The sequence below is a fragment of the Bison bison genome, unplaced genomic scaffold, assembly GCF_000754665.1.
Source record: "Bison bison bison isolate TAMUID 2011002044 unplaced genomic scaffold, Bison_UMD1.0 scf7180017864358, whole genome shotgun sequence".
NCBI classification, from domain to species: Eukaryota; Metazoa; Chordata; class Mammalia; order Artiodactyla; family Bovidae; genus Bison; species Bison bison.
The window spans coordinates 813,039-828,934 of NW_011494930.1; positions in this window are offsets into that span (position 1 = coordinate 813,039).

Sequence of the window (15,896 nt, forward strand, 5' to 3'; positions counted from 1 at the left end):
TTTCTGCCATAAGGGTGGTGTCATCTGCATGTCTGAGGTTATTGATATTTCTCCCGGCAATCTTGATTCCAGCTTGTGCTTCTTCCAGCCCAGCGTTTCTCATGATGTACTCTGCATATACATTAAATAAGCAGGGTGACAATATACAGCCTTGACGTACTCCTTTTCCAATTTGGAACCAGTCTGTTGTTCCATGTCCAGTTCTAACTGTTGCTTCCTGAGCTGCATATAGGTTTCACAAGAGGCAGGTCAGGTGGTCTGGTATTCCCATCTGTTTCAGAATTTTCCACAGTTTATTGTGATCCACACAGTCAAAGGCTTTGGCACAGTCAATAAAGCAGAAATAGATGTTTTTCTGGAACTCTCTTGCTTTTTCGGTGATCCATCAGATGTTGGCAATTTGATCTCTGGTTCCTCTGCCTTTTCTAAAACCAATTTGAACATCTGGAAGTGATGGACTAAATATTTGTGTCCCCTCAAAATTTGTATTTGTGAAATCTTCCATAATGAGATGATATCTGGGAGATTTGGAAGGTGATTAGGGTAATGAGCACACAGTTCTCAGGAATGAGTTTAGAATTTTCAAAATAGAAGCTTCAGAGAGTTCCTTTATCCCTTCTATCATGGGAGTTCTCACTAACTGTCCTTTCTAACTAGGAACTGGGGTACCCTCACCAAACTCTTCCAGGACTTTGATCTTTAACTTCCCAGTCTCTAGGACTTTGAAAAACATTTTATTGTTTATAAGTCACTCAGTCTATGATAGTATCTTACAACAGCCCAAACAGACCAAGACAGAGATTGGTACCAGAAGTGGGTGCTTCTCTAAAAAAAGCCTAAATATGTGGAGGAGCTCTGGAACTGGGTAATGGGTAGAGAGTGAAAAATTTTGGAGGTGGATGCTAGCAAAAGCCTACATTGCTATGAATGAACCATTAAGAGATTCTGGTGAGAGTTCATTTGGAAAACAAAGAGCTATAGAGACAGCATTAATCTTTGAGAATATCTAAGGAATTCTGGGGGGAAAAAGGCTTGTAGGAATTTGAATAGTAAAGGGCATTTAAATGCGCTCTCAGATGGAAATGAGAGAAATGTTATTCAATGATGGAGGGAAGGTCATTTTTCTTATAAAGTGACAAAGAACTTGAATAGATTGCCATGCCCTAGGGTAGTGAGCAATGAAACTGGATAGTTAGCAAAAAAAATTCTAAACAAAATGTCTAGAAATTTAGACGGGGTGGCCTGTTTCCTCTGCAATGCTTATAGTAAAATGAGAGGAAAGAAAGTACTTAGAGATTGAACTGTTCATCAATAAGGAAGTAAAAAAGATTTGGAAAATTATCAGTTTATTCATATTGCAAAAACTGAGGGTATGTCCAAACAACTGTTTGATAAAGAGACTAGTCAGCCATCTCAACTGAAGCCAGCAGCTGTTGCTCAAGACAATTTTTGTTAGTTATAAGCTATCCAGTATAGAGCGGTTTGTTATAGCAACCTGAACTGATTAAGATAGTAATATATCTATCATATGGCATACAGCAATCATTCAATATATGGTTTCTCTCTTATCATTACCATTACCATATAGCAGTAACTATATTCACACATTACTTGCCCAAATGCTTTTCATCAAGTATCAAAATATATATTATGATATTATGACACAGTTCTCAGAATATTTTGAAACAGGGCTTTTCAGTAAGATATTGAAATCTACAATCCCCCATTTAAAAATCAGGAAAAGACACATTAATAAAAATCAGGTAAGTGTCTGGCAAACCAGACTATGAATCCCAATGGCGTTGTCAGCCCTGGAAGTTTAGGTGCTTAGGACTTTCTCCCAAATGAGTCACTGCCTTGAGCAGATGAATATTGTATCAGTTCAGTTCAGTTGCTCAGTCGTGTCTGACTCTTTGCGACCCCATAAACTGCAGCACACCAGGCTTCCCTAACCATCACCAACTCCCAGAGCTTACTCAAACTCATGTCCATCGAGTCGGTGATGCCATCCAATCATCTCATCCTCTGTTGTCCCCTTCCCCTCCCATATTCAGTCTTTCCCAGCATCAGGGTCTTTTCTAAAGAGTCAGTGCATCGCATCAGGTTGCCAAGTATTGGAGTTTCAGCTTTAGCATCAGTCCTCCCAATGAAGATTCAGGACTGATTTCCTTTAGGATGGACTGGTTGGATCTCCTTGCAGTCCAAGGGACTCTCAAGAGTCTTCTCCAACATCATAGTTCAAAAACATCAATTATTTAGCACTCAGCTTTCCTTAGTCCAACTCTCATACATGACTATTAGAAAAACCATAGCTTAGACTAGTCAGAACTTTGTTAGCAAAGAAATGTCTCTGTGTTTTAATATGCTGCCTAGGTTGGTTATAGCTTTTCTTAGCTTTTGTTCCAAGGAGCAAGCGTATGGACTGATACAATTTTTTGAACTGATAGACTTTGTTGATTTACCTATGCCTTGCTTAATTTAGGCTCTGTCAGCAGTAGTAGTAACTGGACAAATAGTTTCATGAATAGCATTAATTTTTGGCCTAAGTGATCCAGTCTGGTTAGTGTAAAATATGTAGTACCTAAAAGTAACATAATTCATGACACAAAAGTTTCTTAAAACTTTCAGAACAACAAAACTCTGAAAACTGATTAGATATGTAGCAACTTAATATAGTTGATTTTCTGTACCTCAAGTAAAAGCACTGTGACTTTGAGATATATGTAGATCTCTTTAGACCATATCCAGTGGATTATTACACTTGATGATGCTAACCTATTATGATACTTGAAATAAGTGAAAATTCAGGAATGGGAAAACCCTGTAGCTTTCCACTCAATAAGTCCCAGATACTATGATACATTAGGAAGAAGAAATTTAAGATAGTAAAAAGAAGGAAAAAAGGAAAAGTTTCCACTGGTCTTTAGTATCTAAATATCTGTTGGGGTTTTAGGAGCTTTTTGGGCTCATTTCAGTGTGAGAGACATTTTATTAGTCAACATAAAATTTCATCATTATTGAAACCATCATAATGTCAAATCAAACATTTCTAATGAATTTTTTAGTGACTAGACTACAAGGGTACCAATCTGCTCCTTACCTTCAAAATGATGCTTTTCTCAAACACCTGCCATCCAGGCCTGGCTTCTCACAATTCTCTGGTCAACCTTCTTATCATCAAGTATCATTTGAAAAAAAAATTTGTGACTTTTTTTCTTCTTATCCCATCTATGCATCACATCATGATAAGCAAAATACTAAACCATTTATAGATTAATATGTGCAGGTCTTTGGCTTGGCAATAATCTGGCAGTTTAGCATGTTTAATAATCTAACTTCAAGAAGGCAGGCTTTGAAGGAAGAAAGGTTTTGAAAAAGAAAACCAATATCAAATATTTTGTTTTCTCTAACTAAGGCTTTTGGAGATATTAATATAATTTACCAAATCATTTCTACTTATTATTTGTCGTCATCAATATCATTGCCATCCTCTTTCTCCTCATTATCTTTCCTTTTGTCTATATAGTTTTTGAGAAATTACCATTTTTAACATCTGTTTTCATTGACTTTTGCAATGGCACAAAAAATAACCATCTTACATAGAGCAAGAAAAGTGCAAGGAAATTTTAAAAAATTTGCAAGATAATATAACTAGTAACTAACTATGTTGTGTTTCAAGATCATGATTTCTAACTTTAAGTAGACAATATATTTCACACTGTTAGCTTTTTAATATCTATATTTATTATTAGTATCCTAAACATATGTACAAAATTTCTGGGGGCAAAGCAGATCGTCTACTTACAGTAAATAATTACCATGTGATTCCTCTGTGCCCCGTTTTTTATTAATGCAGTCGTACGATGAAACCAGATGTCATCCTATAAATACAGCTTCAGTATTGTAGGTGAAGGACCAAGTACACAAATCTGGACTTTTTACAGGAAAGTCTCCCATCTCCTTTAAAGAATCTTTTGAGAAATGTAAGAGGAAGGATGCTAAACCCTCACCCTTTGGAACGTAAGGAATAATAAATCTGTCCAGGGAAATAAAAGATCAGTGTCTCCAACTTTAGGGCTTCTCAGTTGGAACTAGTGGTAAAGAACCCGTCTGCCAATTCAAAAGAGTCAGATTTGATCCCTTGGTGGGGAAGATCTCCTGGAGGAGGGCAGAGCAACCCATACCAGTATTCTTGCCAGGACACCCAGTGGACAGAGGAGCCCGGTGGGGTACAGTCCCTAGGGTTGCAAAGAATGGGGCCCAAAAGAAGCAACTAAATATGCACCCATGCTCCAACTTTACAATCCAGGGACTGTCTCCTTCTTCCATGATACATCTTCCTTTGAAATACAGACTTATGAAGAAGTAAATCTCTCTCTCTTACTGCATAATGTGTTATAAATTAACTTCTAATGTGTTTTTTAGCCTAAGAAAATTCATCTAGCATTATTTCTTGTTAGCAATAATCTGATTTCTTGCCACTGGGATTAGTTTTTACATTTATTACATTTGTCGTGTTACATGAGCTCAGGCTGCATGGTTTTACTTTATGTGGCATAAGTGATTGAGAGAGGCATTTTCTCTTCTAAGTGTAAACCTTTTAGCCTACATACATAAAAACAAACAGAACAACAATAATAAAACAGAGTTTCTGATAATCTTTTAAACAGCCACAGGAGAAATCTTCCAAAACTAATGTTGAAAACATTTCAGAATGTTTGTCTATTTTTTTAAACATTTATTCATCTTCATATGTAATCTGGTGAATGAAATTTATTATGATACTTTGTTATTTAAAAAAAATAATTTTGGGGTTTCCATAAATGTCTCTTGGTTTCAAAGCATTTCTAGAATATCTATTGCTATTAAATCATACAGAATTATGTTCAGAAAGATATGTTTTTTAAAAAGTATCCATGGAATTAATTTTAAAATTCTGAGAAAAATTTATTTTACTAAAGCCTAAGATTTTCTAAAAATTGTTCATTACATTATTTCTTTAATCCAAGATTTGCATAATTATATGTCATTTTTCTGCTATGTGGTTTTACCTCTTTCAGGGAAATGGAACTTACCTTTTTGACCTAGGAATTCCTTTAGACTATATTTCTTATCCAAATGATCACAGCCTGATTTCTGTAAAGGTGTAAACTACTATTGTTTTATCTCCAAAATGCTACCAATTTTAAAACATCTTATTTAGCAAATACTCAATATAATCTATTTCACTTAATCTAATTCCTTTTCAAATGAAGTTGGAAAGTAGTAATTTATTCATCTTAATTGAGAATGAAATACTGTCTTTTTAGCAGCAAAATGAATTATAAGCAAAATTCAAAGACTCCAGCTCTGACTCTGATGGCCTGGGGTAGGTTGATTGCCCTAAGCAGAGATATATGTGTGATGACTCTTTTGACCATTTAACTTGAAAGTTTAGAAGTGGTAGAGCTTAACTGTCTCTCTCATTTAAATTCTAAGATCTCATTACTTACAAAAGTGCCTCATCAAAATGTGTAGCTGCTCCATTTTCTACTGGCAACATTTTGTAACTAAAAAAGAAGATAAAATTGCTGATAACTATTCCCAACCTATCTCTACTGTCTTCTGTTTAAAAATATTTCAGTTAAGTCCACTTTGGGTCACTTGAATTTTACAATGAAGCAGGGTGGATTAATTTCCTTGACTTCACTTAATAGTGCCAAATGTGTGAGAAATTGATTGAAGAGCCAACATTTATAATGGGAGAAATCAGAGGGACAAGAGGTGTCAGAAGAAGAAGCTGCCTCTGCCAGCAGTACAGATTTATTAGATATCAGTGAACATGTTCCACTCATAATGAACTGCAAGTAAGCCGGGGAAAGGACTCTGGCTAGCAGTCTAATTGGCAACCAAAGTCACAAAGGAGAACAAGATTTGGCCCAAGGATGCATAACATAACAGGAAAGAAAATTTAGACAGGGCACAGTAGGTAGTACAGGAGAATCCTCTAAATTCATTAAGAAATAGAAACAGACTGTGTAACAATTGAGCTTAATAAGAAGAAATATTTTAAATGCAAGACAAAGAATGTTTAAAAGGCAAGATATAATTATGAATGAATGAGGCAATAAAATGTATGTTAGTGGCAGAACCTTAGAATGGCTGTCTGCCACATGAATTTGGCTGCACATAAGTGTATTCAGATTGACCCTCACAGTGTTAAAAAGAAAAAAAAAATGCCAACTTTTAAAAACTTGTGATTTCACATGAAAAAAAAAAAAAAAACACTATTCAGTGGATCCCCACTTCATTCAGAAACAAATTTCCTTACAGTGCTGTATGGGAATCTAAAATTGCCCACATCTTAACCTTACCTCTCTGAAAGTGAAAGTTGCTCAGTCATGTCTGACTTTTTGCGACCCCATGGACTATACAGTCATGGAATTCTCCAAGCCAGAATCCTGAAGTGGATAGCCTTTCCCTTCACCAGAGGATCTTCCCAATTCACTGCCTATTTCTCTTCCTCTGCTGTAGCCACGTTGGCTTCCTTGTCTTTTCAGCAGACCATTTTGTACAATAACAGCTTCTACCTGCAGCTGTTATCCCCAGATACCAACATGACTTGTTCCCTCATATCCTGAAGTTATCATCACACTGACTACTCTATACTGGATGCTTGGGGCTAGTGCACTGGGACGACCCAGAGGGATGGTATGGGGAGGGAGGAGGGAGCAGGGTTCAGGATGGGGAACACATGTATACCTGTGGCGGATTCATTTTGATATTTGGCAAAACTAATACAATTATGTAAAGTTTAAAAATAAAATAAAATTAGAAAAAAAAATTACAGCCCCACTGATTATCCTTTATCTATTTTACTGTCTCTTATTCTTTCTCCAGAGCTGTTATCATATTTTAAAAGATTATATAATTTGCTCATTTAGTAGGCATATTGCTGGTACTTTCCCCAGTACACTGAATTCTATGAGGTATGAGTTTCTATCTGTATCGTTACTTAATCCCAAGTGCCTAAGACTATCCCTTTCCTCTCTATATGTTTCTAAAGTTTGAGAAGATCCTATAACACCAGACCCATATTCTCTCATAACAAATTGTTTCTGAATCTTGGGAGCACACACATCATTTATATGAAGCATTCATTCTGATGTTTAATATAGTATCCAATATTCCCTTCTGTGTCCCTGACGAAAAAGCTTGGAATCATCATTTATCACCAACCTTGCTCTGATCTCTTTTATTAATATTTTCTTTTTCAAACACTGAAGTTAAGAGGAAACTGAAGTATATTTTGTATCAATATATGGAAACATTAGTAAGAAAAAAAAAACAGAAGACATATTACTTCAGAGCAGTAAAATATATTTCTCTTTCTTCAGCTTTAATAAACACTTGAATCACCATTATGAAACAAACGTAGTATGATTCACTTGTTAGATTACTTACTAACCTTGTGGGAATTTGCATTTGAGGTCTCTGAAGGTAAGTTAAATAAATAGAGTACCAGAAATTTCAATTGGCTTGTATATGAAGAGCTAATAATAATAATAATAAAACATAAATACTGTATTAAGTTTACAATTGTTGGGGAGCAAGAAATTTTCCTCTGTTCTTCTACGTCCTTCTTGCTGGCTTAAGAATTAAATTGACATGAGACAAGTTGGGGGCTTCCCAGATGGCCCTAGAGGTAAAGAACTAGCCTGCCAATGGAGGAGACTTACATAAGAGATTCAGATTTGATCCCTGGGTGGGAAAGATCCCCTGGAGGAGTACATGGCAACCAACTCCAGTATTCTTGCCTGCAGAATCTCATGGACAGAGGAGCTTGGTGGGCTACCATCCATAGGGTCACAAAGGGTCTGACATGACTAAACTGACTCAGAACACAAGCATACATGGGAGAGACCCAGGAGAACTGAGTAACTCTCCAAAACAGCCATGGCAAATACCTCTCTGAGGTTTTTTCAGTTCAGTTCATTTCAATCACCCAGTCATGTCTGATTCTTTGTTAGCATATGGACTGCAGTAAGCCAGGCTTCCCTGTCCATCACCAACTCCTGGAGCTTGCTCAAACTCAAGTCCATTGAGTCAGTGATTTCATCGAGCCATCTCATCCTCTGATGTCCCCTTCTCCTCCTGTTTTCAATCTTTCCCACCATCAGGGTCTTTTCCAATGAGTCAGTTCCTTGCATCAGGTGGCCAAAGTATTGGCGTTTCAGCATCAGTCCTCCAGTGAATATTCAGGACTGATTTCCTTCAGGATTGACTGACTTAATCTCCTTGCCATCCAATTAGTCTCAAGAGTCTTCTCCAACACCAAAAGCATCAATTCTTCCAGCACTCAGCTTTCTTTATGGTCTAACACTCACATCCATACATAACTACTAGAAAAAACAGAGCTTTGATTAGATGGACCTGTGTCAGTAATGTCTTTGCTTTTTAATATGCTGTCTAGGTTTGTCATAGCTTTTCTTTCAAGGAGCAAGCACTTTTTAATTTCATGGTCTATGGTCACCATATGCAGTGATTTTGTAGCCAAGAAAATGAAGTCTGTCACTGTTTCCATTGTTTCCCCATCTGTTTGTTATAATGTGATGGGACCAGATGACATGGTCTTCATTTTTATGAATACTGGGTTTTAAGAGAGCTTTTTCACTCTCCTCTTTCACTTTCATCAAGAGGCTCTTTAGTTCCTTTTCACTTTCTGCCATAAGGGTGGTGTCCTCTGCATATACGAGGTTATTAATATTTCTCTTGGCAATCTTGATTCCAGCTTGTGCTTCATCCAGCCTGGCATTTAATATGATGTATTCTGTTTATAAGTTATATCAGTTCAGTACAGTTCAGTCACTCAGTGGTGTCCGACTCTTTGCGACCCCATGAATCACAGCACACCAGGCCTCCTTATCCATCACCAATTCCCGGAGTTCACTCAAACTCATGTCCATCGAGTCGGTGATGCCATCCAGCCATCTCATTTTCTGTCTCCTCTTCTCCTCCTGCCCCCAATCCTTCCTAGCATCGGAGTCTTTTCCAATGAGTCAACTTTTTGCATGAGGTGGCCAAAGTATTGGAGTTTCAGCTTTAGCATCAGTCCTTCCAAAGAACACCCAGGACTGATCTCCTTTAGGATGGACTGGTTGGATGGCCTTGCAGTCCAAGGGACTCTCAAGAGTCTTCTCCAACACCACAGTTCAAAAACATCAATTCTTCGGCACTCAGTTTTCTTCACAGTCTAACTCTCACATCCATACATGACCACTGGAAAAACCATAGCCTTGACTAGATGGACTTTGTTGGCAAAGTAATATCTCTGCTTTTGAATATGCTATCTAGGTTGGTCATAACTTTCCTTCCAAGGAGTAAGCGTCTTTTAATTTCATGGCTGCAGTCACCATCTGCAGTGATTTTGGAGCCCCCCAAAAATAAAGTCTTACTGTTTCCACTGTTTCCTCATCTATCTGTCATGAAGCGATGGGACTGGATGCCATGGTATTTGTTTTCTGAATGTTGAGCTTTAAGCCAACTTTTTCACTCTCCTCTTTCACTTTCATCAAGAAGCTATTTAGTTCCTCTTCACTTTCTGCCATAAGGGTGGTGTCATCTGCATATCTGAGATTATTAATATTTCTCCCTGCAATCTTGATTCCAGCTTGTGTTTCTTCCAGCACAGAGTTTTTCATGATGTACTCTACATATAAGGTAAATAAGCAGGATGACAATATACAGCCTTGATGAACTCCTTTTCCTAATTGCAACAGTCTGTTGTTCCATGTCCAGTTCTAACTGTTGCTTCCTGACCTGCATAAGGTTTGTCAAGAGGCAGGTCAGGTGGCCTGGGATTCCCATCTCTTGAAGAATTTTCCACAGTTTATTGTGATCCACACAGTCAAAGGCTTTGGCATAGTCAATAAAGAAGAAATAGATGTTTTTCTGGAACTGTCTTGCTTTTTCAATGATCCAGCAAATGTTGGAAATTTGATCTCTGGTTTCTCTGCCTTTTCTAAAACCAGCTTGAATATCTGGAAGTTCATGGTTCAGGTATTGCTGAAGCCTGGCTTGGAGAATTTTGAGTATTACTTTACTAGCTTGTGAGATGAGTGCAATTGTGCAGTTTGAGCATTCTTTGGCATTGCCTTTCTTTGGGATTGGAATGAAAACTGACTTTTCCAGTCCTGTGGCCACTGCTGAGTTTTCCAAATTTGCTGGCATATTGAGTGAAGTACTTTTACAGCATCATCTTTCAGGATTTGAAGTAGATCAACTGGAATTCCATCATTTCCACTAGCTTTGTTCATAGTGATGCTTTCTAAGGCCCACTGAACTTCACATTCCATCATGACTGGCACCATCATGATTATCTGGGTCATGAAGATCTTTCTTGTACAGTTCTTTTGTGTATTCTTGCAACCTGTTCTTAATATCTTCTGCTTCTGTTAGGTCCATACCATTTCTGTCATTTATTGAGCTCATCTTTTCATGAAATGTTCCCTGGTATGTCTAATTTTCTGGAAGACATCTCTAGTCTTTCCCATTCTGTTGTTTTCCTCTATTTCTTTGCATTGATCACTGAGGAAGGCTTTATTATCTCTTCTTGCTATTCTTTGGAACTCTGCATTCAGTTGCTTATATCTTTCCTTTTCTCCTTTGCTTTTCACTTCTCTTCTTTTCACAGCTATCTGTAAGGCCTCCTCAGACAGTCATTTTGCTTTTTTGCATTTCTTTTTCTTAGGGATGGTCTTGATCCCTGTCTCCTGTACAATGTCATGAACCTCCGTCCATAGTTCATCAGGCACTTTGTCATATCTAGTCCCTTAAATCTATTTCTCACTTCCACTGTATAATCATAAGGGATTTGATTTAGGTCATGCCTGAATGGCCTAGTGGTTTCCCCCCACTTTCTTAAATTCAGGTCTGAATTTGGCAATAAAGAGTTCATGATCTGAGTACAGTCAGCTCCTGGTCTTGTTTTTGCTGACTGTATAGAGCTTCTCCATCTTTGGCTGCAAAGAATATAATCAATCTGATTTCCATGTTGACCATCTGGTGATGTCCATGTGTAAAGTCTTCTCTTGTGTTGTTGGAAGAGGGTGTTTATTATGACCAGTGCATTTTCTTGGCAAAACTCTATTAGTCTTTGCCCTGCTTCTTTTCATATTCCAAGACCAAATTTGCCTTTTATTCCAGGTGTTTCTTGACTTCCTACTTTTGCATTCCAGTCCCCTATAATGAAAAGGACATCTTTTTGGGGTGTTAGCTCTAAAATATCTTGGAAGTTTTCATAGAACTGTTCAACTCAGCTTCTTCAGCATTACTGGTTGGGGCATAGGCTTGGATTACCATGATATTAAATGGTTTCCCTTGGAAATGAACAGAGATCATTTTGTCATTTTTGAGATTGCATCCAAGTACTGTATTTCGAACTCTTTTGTTGACCATGATGGCTACTCCATTTTTTTCTAGGAGATTCCCACTCACAGTAGTAGATATAATGGTCATCTGAGTTAAATTCACCCTTTCCAGTCCATTTTGGTTTGCTGATTCCTAGAATGTCAGCGTTCACTCTTGCCATCTCCTGTTTGACCACTTCCAATTTGCCTTGATTCATGGACCTAACATTCCAGGTTCCTATGCAATATTGCTCTTTACAGCATCGGACCTTGCTTCTATCACCAGTCCCATCCACAACTGGGTATTGTTTCTGCTTTGACTCCATCCCTTCATTCTTTCTGGAGTTATTTCTCCACTGATCTCCAGTAGCATATTGGGCACCTACTGACCCGGGGAGTTCCCCTTTTAGTATCCTATCATTTTGTCTTTTTGTACTGTTAATGGGGTTCTCAAGGCAAGAATACTGAAGTGGTTTGCCATTCCCTTCTCCAGTGGACCACATTCTGTCAGACCTGTGCACCATGACCCTCCAGTCTTGGGTGGCCCCACAAGGCATGGCTTAGTTTCATTGAGTTAGACAGGCTGTAGTCTGTGTATTTAGATTGGCTAGTTTTCTGTTATTATGGTTTCAGTGTGTCTGCCCTCTGATGCCTCTTGCAACACTTACCGTCTTAATTGGGTTTCTCTTACCCTGGACATGGGATATCTCTTCATGGCTGCTCCAGCAAAGCACAGCCACTGCTCCTTACCTTGGACGAGGGGTATCTCCTCACCGCCTCCCCTCCTGACCTGTAAGGTGGAGTAGCTCCTCTCAGCCCTCCTGAGTCCATGCAGCTGCTGCTCCTTGGACGTAGGGTTGCTCCTCTCGGCTGCTTCCCCTGACCTCAGGCATGTGGTAGCTCCTCTAGGCTGCTGCCCTTTACCACAACAATTTTAGACCCAAGGAGATCTAAAGGAGGAAAATTAATGATCTGTCTCTTTACAATTCACCAAAAAGTGTTCCTCAAATTAGAAAAGCACTACAGAGCAAGTTTCCCAATCCTACAGCACAATATTGAACTGACTGCTGGGTTTTTCAACCCCTGAAAGATCTCACTGACCATGATTTCATCACCATCTTGTTCTTGCTGATATATCTATCAGAAACAGCAAGGCTTCCATACAAAACATATGCCAACATTCCCTGATGTTTTTCCTGCTCTGGTTCCACATGCACCTGTCAGAGCACAGATGGATGAAGTCGCTAGAGATGTGGACATACAAAGTTAGGCCCACTGAGGGCTCCTGGATGGATATTGGTTCATGGCTTTCACATGCACAGTTAACTCCCCAGTTGTGGCTTAGAAGTTCCTTCAGAGAACAGCTTCAGGACCAGAGCTGTCTCCTTCTGGGGACATTGCAGAACTGTGACTGACTGGAAGGTTGAGGAGCCCAGTAGCACTAGAACTGAGTGATAGATGGTGTGAGCGGAGTTCCCTACTTAGGAGTCCAAGAGAATAGGCCTTTCAGCGTGAGGGAACACAACTGCTGGTCCCTGTAGATAGAGGTCAGACTTCCTCTGGCAAGTATGGTTGTGGCTACAGTGTCTCTGACTTGATTCTGCCATTCTCTGAGTCTTCCCTGAGTTTCAGCACATCCTAGCTCATTCTCTCCCTGTCTCTCCATCAGGATCCACACTTAACAATGAAATCATGGGCTTGGCTTAGACGTTTAAGATTAATTCTCATTCCTGAAATTAAGTTGGAACCCCTATCAATCTATGTCTTCAAATGATACAGATCACACTTGAAAAGCTCTAAGAATTAAAGATACATGACTTCTTTTCAGAGTGATCGTGTGCACAGTCAGGATGAATGTTTCGTATAAAACACAAGATGTTAATTTGCCTTCCTGTTGGAAACATGATGATTTACTCCCTGGGTTGTAAAGATTTTGGTAAATAGTACGAGCAGATCATCAAGCCTTCAGATGACTGAAGAGACCTCTCCAAAATGAAGCTATTTATGGCAATTTAGTCAGTGTTCCTGGAAGGACAGCTAACAGATTATTAATGTGCAGTCTATGTAAAGGTATTCCTGTAGTGAGAGTCAACCAATTAAAAAGGTGTAATGGAATTTGTCCCTGACTTTAGATGGAATTTTAAGTATTAGGACTTTTGAACTGGATGGGATTTAAGTCAGTCTCAACTCATTATCCAGGATTGTTATGAATGATGGAATTATCCCTCTTTTCTCTTTTCCAGATCAAGGTGGAGTCCAGGCATTTGCTAAAACAACCTTCTAAATGTGGATTAATGCCATGGGGAAGGTGGAAAGATCAGCACATAAACTTAACAAGAAGTCACATGATTTTTTAAAGATACACTGTGATGTTTTATAGAATTTATTCAGCTGATTTTGTTCAGAATGTTGAGGGGATGGTTGATGTCGTTACTTAAGTTGACCTAATCCTACTATTTGGGGACTGCTGATAGTAGCTTGTTACTTCAGATGTTTCTTGACTTCCTACTTTTGCATTCCAGTCCCCTATAATGAAAAAGACATTTTTGGGGGGTGTTAGTTCTAAAAGGTCTTGTAGGCCTTCATAGAACCATTCAACTTCAGCTTCTTCAGTGTTACTGGTTGGGGCATAGACTTGGATTACTGTGATATTGAATGGTTTGCCTTGGAAACAAACAGAGATCATTCTGTCGTTTTTGAGATTGCATCCAAGTACTGCATTTCGAACTCTTTTGTTGACCATGATGGTTACTCCATTTCTTCAAAGGGATTTCTGCTTGCAGTAGTAGATATGGTCATCTGAGTTAAATTCACCCATTCCAGCCCATAAAGCTCAGGCGGCTGCTACGGGTGCCCTAAAGCTCAGGCGGCTGCAACGGGCTCGCTAAATTGCAGGCGCTAAAGATCAAGGGGGGGCTGCCAAGAGGAGATACCCAACATCCGAGGTCAGGGGTGGCCACGAGAGGAGTTACCTTGCATCTGAGGTCAGGGGCGGTGGCCGGGAGGAGATACCCCATGACCCCACGCCCCCATGCCCGAGGCCAAGGGCGGTGGCCAGGAGGAGCAACCTCATGCCTGAGGCCAGGGGCGGTGGCTGGGAGGACCAACCCCAAGGAGCCATGGCTGCGTGGGCGCAGGAGGGCCTAGAGGAGCTATCCCATGTTGAAGGTCAGGAAGGGTGGCAGTGAGGAGATACCCCCTTGTCCAAGATAAGGAGCAATGGCTGCACTTTGCTGGAGCAGCCGTGAAGAGATACCCCCACCCAAAGTAAGAGAAACCCAAGTAAGACAGTAGGTGTTGCAAGAGGGCATCAGAGGGCAAACACACTGAAACCATACTCACAGAAAACTGGTCAATCTAATCACACTAGCACCACAGCCTTGTCTAACTCAATGAAACTAAGCCATGCCTGTGGGGCAACCCAAGATGGGCGGGTCATGGTGGAGAGATCTGACAGAATGTGGTCCACTGGAGAAGGGAATGGCAAACCACTTCAGTATTGCCTTGAGAACCCCATTAACAGTATGAAAAGGCAAAATGATAGGATACTGAAAGACGACCTCCGCAGGTCAGTAGGTGCCCAATATGCTACTGGAGATCAGTGGAGAAATAACTCCAGAAAGAATGAAGGGATGGAGCCAAAGCAAAAACAATGCCCAGCTGTGGATGTGACTGGTGATAGAAGCAAGGTCCAATGCTGTAAAGAGCAATATTGCATAGGAACCTGAAATGTCAGGTCCATGAATCAAGGCACATTGGAAGTGGTCAAATAAGAGATGGCAAGAGTGAATGTCGACATTCTAGGAATCAGCGAACTGAAATGGACTGGAATGGGTGAATTTAACTCATATAACCATTATATCTACTACTGCAGGCAGGGATATCTCAGAAGAAATGGAGTGGCCATCATGGTCAACAAAAGAGTCCGAAATGCAGTACTTGGATGCAATCTCAAAAACGACAGAATGATCTCTGCTCATTTCCAAGGCAAACCATTCATATCACAGTAATCCAAGTCTATGCCCCAACCAGTAATGCTGAAGAAGCTGAAGTTGAATGGTTCTATGAAGACCTACAAGACCTTTTAGAACTAACACCCAAAAAGGATGTCCTTTTCATTATAGGGGACGGGAATGTAAAAGTAGGAAGTCAAGAAACACCTGGAGTAACAGGCAAATTTGGCCTTGGAATATGGAATGAAGGAGGACAAAGACTAATAGAGTTTTGCCAAGAAAATGCATTGATCATAATAAACACTCTCTTCCAACAACACAAGAGAAAACTCTATACACAGACATCACCAGATGGTCAACACGGAAATCAGTTTGATTATATTCTTTGCAGCCAAAGATGGAAATGCTCTATAGAGTCCGCAAAAACAAGACCAGGAGCTGACTGTGGCTCAGACCATGAACTCCTTATTGCCAAATTCAGAATTAAATTGAAGAAAGTAGGGAAAACCACTAGACCATTCAGGTATGACCTAAATCAAATCCCTTATGATTATAA